The following is a 9,864-nucleotide window of genomic DNA, read 5'->3' as shown; positions in this document are numbered from 1 at the left end:
TGTTATCTGTTGGATAAGACTGTGATTTTCAGAGCTAATCTAGGTAGGTCATGGGGACAATGCTACTTCTGCATTTACATTCTGTCTGTCCAACATTAGTCTTTACCTAAACTGGCACATACTTGAGGAATTGTGCTGCCTGTGGTAACTGCTATCAAATCATTCAATGTATACAATATATGCAACTGAATCCTTTTAATATTCTACCATAGAGTGTATAATTTAATGGATTAAGTCAGTTTAGTTGATGCTTAAAATGATGGAGCTTGCCAAATTATACTGATTTGGAATGTTGTAAGAGCGTGTCAAAAATTAAACCTAGAGTTTGGTGATAAATCAGACAGATTATGAGGTGTTGTGTTAATCAATCACTTTAAGATTCCTCTGCCTCCTTGTTTCCCAGAGCCCAGAGTAGTTTTGGATACTTTGGCATATTTCTATAAAAAGGCCTTTGCATTAATAACCACATACCAAGAACAATGAGTGACTGAAAAAAAGGCTCAGAGTTGTGAGATCACAGTTTGTGGCGCAACAATATCTGGAGACAAAACAGTAAACTGACCAAATGCACTGAAGAAAAAAGGACAAATGAGGACCTTTCCCTTTGGATATGATATACGATAGCATTTGACATATTAAATAATTCTCATTCTTTTCTCAATCAAATGCTTTCCAAAAAAAAAAAAACCCAACCCCCAAAAAAGTGCTGTAGTTTTTCATGTTGAAGTTACTCCTTCTAGATCCTGGACTCCAGTTCTTCCCCTCTTCTTCGCTAGCAACCCTTATTTTCTTAAAAACTTACTGAAATGTTTCCTCTGGTTCTTTTTATTTAAAAAGACATTCAAGATACTTTTATTTCATGAAAGTTACAAGCAGGTAAGAATTTAACAATTAATAGTATGTTTTTCATGCTAGTAGTGCCAATTATATGCTGTTTAAGCTTATCATCTAATTGCATGCTAGTGCTGGCTTCAGAGATGGCATGACATTAAGTCAGACTTGTGCTGCATTCCCCAGCAGTGGAATATTCAATTATTTGTTCTGACTCATGTAATTCCCTGTATTCCAAGCTTGTTAATGTCATTACAGGGCTGAAATAAAGTGATTACTCTAAATGAGTATTTATCCGATAGGCAATGCAATTCCTGCCCCCTCCAGCTGACAACAGATGATTGCAAGTGTTCTTCTCTAGTCCCTCACCTGCACCTCCCCCTCCTTCCCCTGTCAAGGAGGAAACCATAACATTGTGGTGCTCTGTGAAATACTGTCAGATGGTGTAAAATATATATAATAAAATAAAAAGAAGCGCAACCTTCCCCGGCAGAGTTAAAGCTAATGACCACTGCTTCCACTCCCAGTCAGTGATGACAGGTTGAACTAACTGATAATGGCATGCCTGCTGTTGAGCTGGCCACTTATGTTATTTCTCTTGACATGGTTCTGGGGAAGGCCTAATTTTTTTGACATTTGACCATGCAAATTTGAGTCCTGATACATTATTCTGCATTTACATCCTCCCAGTGTTGCTGTTTAAAATGTGCTACAAGCTCCTTGAGCTCAGCTAATAAAGGCCACAGAATGAAAGAAAGTTAAATATGAATGTAAGAGGAGACCTAAATGAAGGGCTAGCTTGTACATCTCAGAGATGACCTTCTGGAAATGAGCAAGTGGAAAATCCTTTTTAAAGCAAATGGTAAGAAGTGTAACATTGATTTTTTTTTTTTCTTCAAAAATTTTTTTAAAGATTCTAAAATATTCACAAAAAGGAAAACATTAAGTTTTACACAGACATTTCTTCAGTCAGCAATTCAGCTGAGTGTATTTTAAGCCTAGGTTCCATTAATGACTCAGTAATACACCTTTCCCAAAGAGCCAGAAATTCATAGTGCTTCATTAAATATAAGGAAAAAATACGGCTTGCTCTCTCTCTCTCTTTCTTTTCACTTGCTCTTAAATTTTTCACATTGTTGAAGTCCAAATGTATTCCCTGTGAGCAAACTCAACTTTTTTCCATCTCTTAAAATTAATTTGTATAAATTTACTGCTTATGAACAGCAATAGCTTGACAGGTCTGAGAAAACCACATCTCTCTTTAGCTACAGAGTCAGTGCAGGCTGGACTTGTGGCTCCTCAGCTAAGGCTTTTACATCAAACCTGAATGGATCATATGCAAGGAGAGGTCAGCATTGCATGGGCCTTTTATACATCTGGAGTCAGGGAAGTTGTGGTAAAACTTTCATTCCCAGGTTTTTTTCTCTGTTGTCTTCTCTCTTATTGACTCTGTTTATTACAATGAACCTCTCAGTGCATAAGCCAATATCCACTGAAGTCAACAGAAATTTTTCTGGCTTATGTGCTGTGCTTCACTCCCACATAAAAACTCCAGTAATGAGATGGCTGCAAGAGGATTAAGCTGCATCCAGCCTCCAGTGTCTGGCATGCAGTTAGCACCCAGAATGTATCAGACTTCCCCCAGTCAATCACCCTGGAAAATAATATGTTTTATAAAGAGCATAAATCAGCACCTCTAAGCACGAATAAAACAGCAATCTGCCATGAACAAGAAAACTTTGACCACTGTGCAATCTGGGCCTCCAAGTAAGCCATCCACTCTAAAGTTACTGTAGCTTGTTCTTTAACGATACTCATTTACACTCTCCTTACTTTCCTTGCAAGTTCCTCTGATTTCACATGTTTTTGCCAACAACTAAACACTCTGCAACACAAAATGAAAGACACAGTCTGTATGATATTGGTATGTTTTAGCTAGAAAACTTGAAGATGTTAATATTGCACTGTATCTTGTTGAAATTACATTATACTATATCATATTGTTACCAGCTTAGGATATTACGTTATAAACAAAGCAAAGTAACACCAAAGGGCTGATTCCATTTTCTTTTTATTTCTAATATCTGCTGGTATCAAGATCCAGTTTTCAAATTCCTTTTTGATGCATATATTAAACGTGTAACTTAAATCTAGCTCAGACTGACCAACACTGGGAAAAAACATGATCTTATCATCAGTCGCTAGCCATGTAAATACGAAGGTACTTCCTCCAGTTTTCAAATAAGTGTTTCCTGTGCAAGACCAACACCAGTGACAACTTGATCAGTCATCTTGTAGTCACACTGAGGTCAAGGAACATGAGTGATTTCCTTATTCACTCTAAAGGGATGGTCACTCCAGAAGACTCAGTCAATTTGCAGACATATCTGATTTTTAATCCTTAGTATCTCTCCTCTCCTTCTCACCTCATCAACAAGGAATAGCTCCATGAGAAGGAAGCCATTTGCCCTGTCTGTTCCCCAAGACTAAGGTAGAGCCACTCACCATCCTCTTCTCCTGTCTCTGTGGCTTACATGGGTCACCGGGAAATGCCCTCCCTTGCCTTGTGGAGAAGCAGGTGACTAGCAGGCAAGTACCCAAACCCACATCAAAAAAAAGGATATAGCAGTCCAAATAACTGTCTGCATATGCTCATTTTTACCAGAGTATCCCTGCTTCTCCTGTGATACCTGCTGTTTTTAAAATGGTTTTTCAAGCTACCTGGAATAACCCAGTTTCTCCTTTCCTCCATTTTTAAAGAAACCTAACTAAAAATAAGTAAGTGGTAGATTTATAGCACTGTACTGACCAGAATTTGCATATCATTTAACAGAAACAAGCCAAAACAGAAACAAACTGGAGTATGCATTCACTGTGCTAGATAGTGTTGTGAGTGAAAATCAAGGGAGGAAGCTAATGACATTTGAATAGCCGATAAACTAACTCAGAAATCAGATTACTACCAGAAACCTGCCACTCGAGCAAATATCAGTATCTCTAGTTCATCAGAAAGTGGCAGTAACAGCACCAACACCTTAAAAAATCCTGTAGATTTTTCTTTTTGTACAGCTGTCTAAAATATGTTCTCATCCTGCTAAAGCATGAATCATCTTGAAAATCCCCCCACCTCAAGTGCTGTTTCATCCCGCAGCAGCTGAGGCTGCAGGGGAAGCCATGTGAAACAGCTGGCTGTGCAATATCCTCTCACCAGTTACCTCACTTAAACTATAGAGGATACAATCTAAGACACAGACTCCAAATCAAACAGCATTTCCCTCTGCAATACTTTAATTCCACAAAGACTGATATCTGAGATAGATACAGCTTGAACATCCATGTTGGATACCCATGCTACAATTTTTAAAATGACAGTGTAGACATGAGAAGTCCCAAATTTGCTTTGTAATTTCCCTTTGAAAACTCAACAGACACCTGCAACATTTGCTTTGCTAAAAGGAAATCACATTTTAGCACTGTATTTCCCTGGAGGGAAAAGTCATGAACACCCTAGTATTCATCACCAATCTGTTTTTGTAATCCAGTAACACAATAACCATGAATCCAGTCATACAGAAAGTAAAAGATCTGAGGCAAACAGCCACTGGTTTTTCAAAGAACTGTGGTGCAGACAGTTTTTAAACACTGCAGAGTGTGTTTTTCTGGGGGGGGAAAGATTCAAAGGCACAGTGGCATAAGTGGAAACTGGAAAAGGGAAAAAGGACACTGGCCAAAGCTATAAACACCTTGAAGATCATGATTCCTCCCCTTTTACTATTGGAAAAAATTCCACTGAGTGCAAATGCTGCTCAGTAGTTATTTAGTTAGAAAGGTTGATGTCCAGCAATGTAACCTCAAGGGTTTCTAGACCTACCCAAGCTGTCTCCATTTCACTACCAACATTTCTCACCTAAAGCACTTCCCAGGGAAATGAAAAACTAAAATAAATGCTAAGAGATGACAACAGAATGGGATCCTATTAACCCCTTAGCAGAGAGTAAAAACCTGAGAGTTGCTATTCTGTTTCAAATATATAAGGCCCTTTCTCAAGGTCAGTTTATTACACCTCTTCTATACCAACAAAAGAAAAGTTAGAACTTGCAAATACCTTACAGTTGCAATCTAATTTGTATAACATATAACAGCACTGCATAAATTGCACGGGCTGACTGTCTTCTCACAGATTCAATTTAGCATGTTTCTACAGCAAATTACTTTAAATATTAGCATTTTCCTGCTTATATCATCTCAGCAAAAACAAATTTTGTAGCCATATTGAATAAGAGATACTTACTACACGATTTATCGTCTTTTTTCATGTGAAAGTGACTTTGTAATGAGTAATACTAATATTGTTCGTATTTATGCATTAGATACATGTATATATACTACTGCCCTTTGCAGAATGGAAATATACCACCTGCAATGCTCTCTTTCAAGGTAGGGTATGTGTTTAAAATATATACAATAGATTTAGAAGCATTCAACTGCTATCTATGTACTCACATAACTCGAAGCATACACTTCATCCTTTCCTGAGTGAGGATCATGTTTTATGAAATCACATTATATCCATTCAGAATTTCACACTGCAATTGAAAAGTATGTAGCCAGCAGCTGAACACATCCTGAATTACTGACCAGTTATTAAAACATCAGTAAAACTCCCGAACTGGGACCTCTAATGATCAGTAGAATTTAAGAGCTGTTACAAGGATTTCAAATAAACTCATAAAACTCACAGATAAGTGAGCAGTAAAGCTTAGCTCTCTACTTAGCCGGGTTATCAATAACAAAATCAGAATAACAAGTTCAGTTAATGCCTAAGAAGAGAAAACTGGTCTATGCAGAGGAAGCAGGTAGATCCCTTCCAAAGACCTCTATTTCTCAAAATCCCATCGCTTTACAAGATTAATGCAGGATTAATATCAGTGCAGCTGTATTTTTGTCACTTTAGCTAACCACAAATATTCTGCTTCTACATGACATTACCTTAATGCTAGCTAAGTATAACTTGCTACGCTCTGGGGTTATTTGCTGTTGCAATTTTAGCTTGCGTTCATACTTTGTCCCAAGCAATAAATAAAAAAACCCTACCTGACTAAAATAACTTTTGCCAGAGCCATTTTGATCTTGCCTGTCCCTACTTGCAATTTCTGCTGCCTTTGCAGTTTCTGTTATTAATATATATAACCTCGATTAAGCAATAGTTAGGCCACAGGCTTTCTGCTCTATTAGGCCTTGTGCTCTGTTAGACTACAGTCTTTGTGCTCAGGTTAGAGAAGTGACCTGGATTTTCCATTTTTCAGAGAATCTATAAAGTAGCAGTTAGTTAATTGGGAGAGAAGAAGGAACAGCAACATACAATGCCAAACTTGTAACTAGAAGGCATAAAAAATTGTTTAGAGCCCAGCCTGAACCAACAGAGAACAAATTAACAGCAAGAAGCTGGGCAGCAAAGACCAGACAAATGACCAGAAAGAGCGAGAATGCATTCCCCACAGGGAGGCTACAGTGACACAAACCGGAAAGGATGTGGCAATATGGAAAAATTAATAAACTCTCAGAGACTCCTGTTCAAAATACACTCACTGGCTATTGCTTCTAAAAAGAAAAATCTACATCAAAAGTAAGAGAAAGACTTACTTTCAGGGCTGTGAGTGCCCTGAAAATGGCTCAGCACTGTGGAGGGAAATACCCTCCTGGACTCTCCATCAAAAATTCTGTCTAGTTCTCCCTGCCCTTGTCCTGGGAAGCCTGGGAAAGGTTGGCCCTGGCAAGTCCCACACTGCTTGCTACTCGAATCGATACTCATTTACTGCTGCTCGTTTACTCTCACTAACAGCAATAAACACAAACAGGAAGCCATATGTATCAAAAGCAACATGAAAGGAGGCAGACTTGAGTGGGCAGTGGGAAGGAGGAGAAGGTTAAACAGTGAAGCATGTGCTCCAAATAACTTCAGGCAACTCAACAGTAGCTGCAATAAAGCATCACCAACACTTCAGACAATCCTGAAGTAGCTCTGCTGTAAAATGACATCCTGATACAGAAGCCATGACTAACCCTTAGCAAACCTAAAAAGCTACTGATGCCATTTCTGTGTAGGACTTGAACAACTGGACCCCCTAGGAGATGAAGCATGGGAGTCAGCAATGTAATGCAGGAACGTGCCACAGCCAGAGAGTATTTCCCAGTGTTGTCAAGAAGCAACTGGGTCAAACACAGCCTGATCTCAGTACAATGTGTTATCAACGGCTATGTCTATCTTTCTTGAAGAGTGGCTCTCTGTCACTCTTCCTGTGTGGTGATCTGCTTACCTCTCGTGTAGCTGCCATGTGCCAGATCTTCCCCAGATACAACGCCTTGTTCTACTTGGAGCAGTTTCCACTGTTCCCACAGGAAACAGGGAATTTGGACATTTGTCCTGGACTACAGGTCAGAGCAGAGGCAGTAGCTTGGACTACTTGCCTGATGCCCAGAACTCAGTGAGAAATGACTTCTGCGTGCATGCACGGCACACTTTGGATTTACTACTCAGGTGCACAGGAGTCACTCTGGGCACACAGGACAAGCTCAGTGAATCCACAATGATGCATCAGATTTGCTGCACACACAGAGCATGCATGCATGGTGGGCCTGGCATGACCAGTACATCAGAGTCATTGCATGTGCCCAGTATTTTCTGTGTGTGCGGGCACATAGCTGGGTGCTAAGCTGCTGGGCAACTGAAGTCGCAGCTGCACTACAGCCAGGCTGTGGGGCCATTTGCATGCTCACTGTCTGTACATACAACTGACTTGAGGGGAGCAGTAGACAGCCGTTTGGAGACAGTGCAAACCTACGCGTGAATCCCAACACATTCCTGACCCAACAGCCCTGCAGCCAAAATGGTCATGGAAGTGTAGAGAGTAGCAGCTGCCATTGCAGGAAACAAACCAAAGTGACTTCCCTATAAAGAAAAATAGGGATGGAGTATCTGTGAAAGGAAATATCAAATTGCTATCCTCTTTCCTTCAGTTTCATGAAACTGCTTGAATACATGGTGGCTAAATCTCCTTAGTTTTGCCAAGGATATCAAGTCTACAAAAGTGTTATGTCACTCTCGACCTTGCAGTTGGAAATGACAAAGCCGCAAGCACAATGGAGCATAGTTTAGTCATAAATAAGCTGGCCCAAATGAGTTGGTCTATCTATCCAAACCAGTGCTATGTAGAGAGAGTGTCTAGGAAAAAAAGTGTACTTTCATTACTCCAGCATAGCCTTCTGCCTAGGCCAATTGCCTCTTTACAGAGCTAATTAGAGCAGAGCACATTAATCCAGACACTCTGCTTATCTTGCCAGCTGCTCCACTGAGATGCAGAACACAGTTGTGTCCTCTCAGCCAGCCACAAGACAAACGCATGAATGTCTGCTGCGGAAAATTCATTGTTAACACCCGTTCTGTAGCTGGCAAGCTCTCATTTGTTACCAGTCTCGTGGAGTGACTTCAAAAGATGATGAAAAGGTCTTTGCAAAACCAAGAATCTGGGTGCACATTTAAATATGACAAACACAAAGGTGGATGTATTAACAGGACCTTTTCATGGAGACAAAAGCAGAACAAGCATCAGGGAAATGAAGCCGGCATCCAGTCTACCCAGTTGATAGCAGCGATGGTAGGTGAGTGAGTTCAGATACTCTACCAGGGCATTCACATGAACCAGGAAACCAAGTGAACACAACATTCTTGCTTATGAGTCTCAGCCTCTTCACTAGTGCTTCTGGAGTGCGAAAGTGCACTGTCCTGATTGGGGAAAAAATTGTGAACTCCTTTTTCATAAAATAGCTGATAGAATTTGCTCAGAACTGGCCTCCTTATATGGTTGCACTTTTGGAAAATGATTATATTTTTATATAGTGAAAGAGGTATAACTGACTTTGGTTTCCATTTAACTCCCAACTTCCATTTAAAAGTTATCCTTCCGTTAACATCAGTATTGTTTTGTATTGTTTCAGAAGTCAGACTCTGACCATTTCATGACTTTGCTATAGTGGTCATATTTTAAAACTTCTACTTTAGAAGTGGGGAAAACTGGTTATTCTACGTAATAAAACTGTACAGCACAGCAGCATTTTAAGATATTGAATCCTACACTTAAAATTTGGTTTTGTACCTTTTAAAATCTTTGGATGGCATATAAAATTTGAAAGCATCTATTTATTTTTTTTAATTCTCTCCTTGCAATACTAATTTTCTGATAGTTTTGTGAAGATTAGGCTGAATCAAACTTAAGGCTTTTTTTTTTTTTTTTTTCCAGAAAGAGCTGGAATCTGGTCTGTAGCCTCATTTTCAGTAATCTGGAGCTGCTATCAGGCCTTTGATCATACCAAGCCTTACAGACGGAAAAGTTCTACTTTAAAATTCCCCACGTGTTTGGAGATGTCAATAAAGTTCTTTTAAAGTGTCAGAAGCGATTGCTCTGTTTGTAGTTTTGCTAATACCAATTACAATGGTATTGTCTCCAGTCAGAAGAGGGTATAAAGAAACAACTAAATGAACCCTTCTTATTCCCCTACCCACTCCAGATAGTAAACTATACACAAACACCTAGGCATATCAGTGGATGCACACATGCACACACATGCCACCCTGCTTCTTTGGAAGGAATACATTAAAGTATTTGCACTTTGGGATAATGAAGGAAACATGTAAATACAGCGCTCTATTCTTTCAAGAAAAGCTTTCAAAATGCACGTACTCCACTCCCCCTAAATTATGGTAGAAGACGGGTCATAATAGCTGATGTAATAGGCAAGAAGGGAGAATGGAGCACAATTCCCTAAACTCGATAAAATAAGCAATTACTCTTGTTATCTGAATGGCTCTGTCAGTGGAGAAGTTGTCTGTGTCATAACAGAATCTAACAAAGCCTGTTGCCTTTAAGCATCAAAGGCTTTGGCCTTATTATCTTTCTAAGATATGCATGTATAATAAGTTTTCCCAACAAATGGCGAGGAAGCGTCTCTGGCAAAATATAAAATGGTGATAAACTA

The sequence above is a fragment of the Gymnogyps californianus genome, chromosome 2, assembly GCF_018139145.2.
Source record: "Gymnogyps californianus isolate 813 chromosome 2, ASM1813914v2, whole genome shotgun sequence".
Taxonomy (NCBI): domain Eukaryota; kingdom Metazoa; phylum Chordata; class Aves; order Accipitriformes; family Cathartidae; genus Gymnogyps; species Gymnogyps californianus.
The sequence above is the reverse complement of the archived record's forward strand: the minus strand, read 5'-3'. Positions refer to the sequence as shown.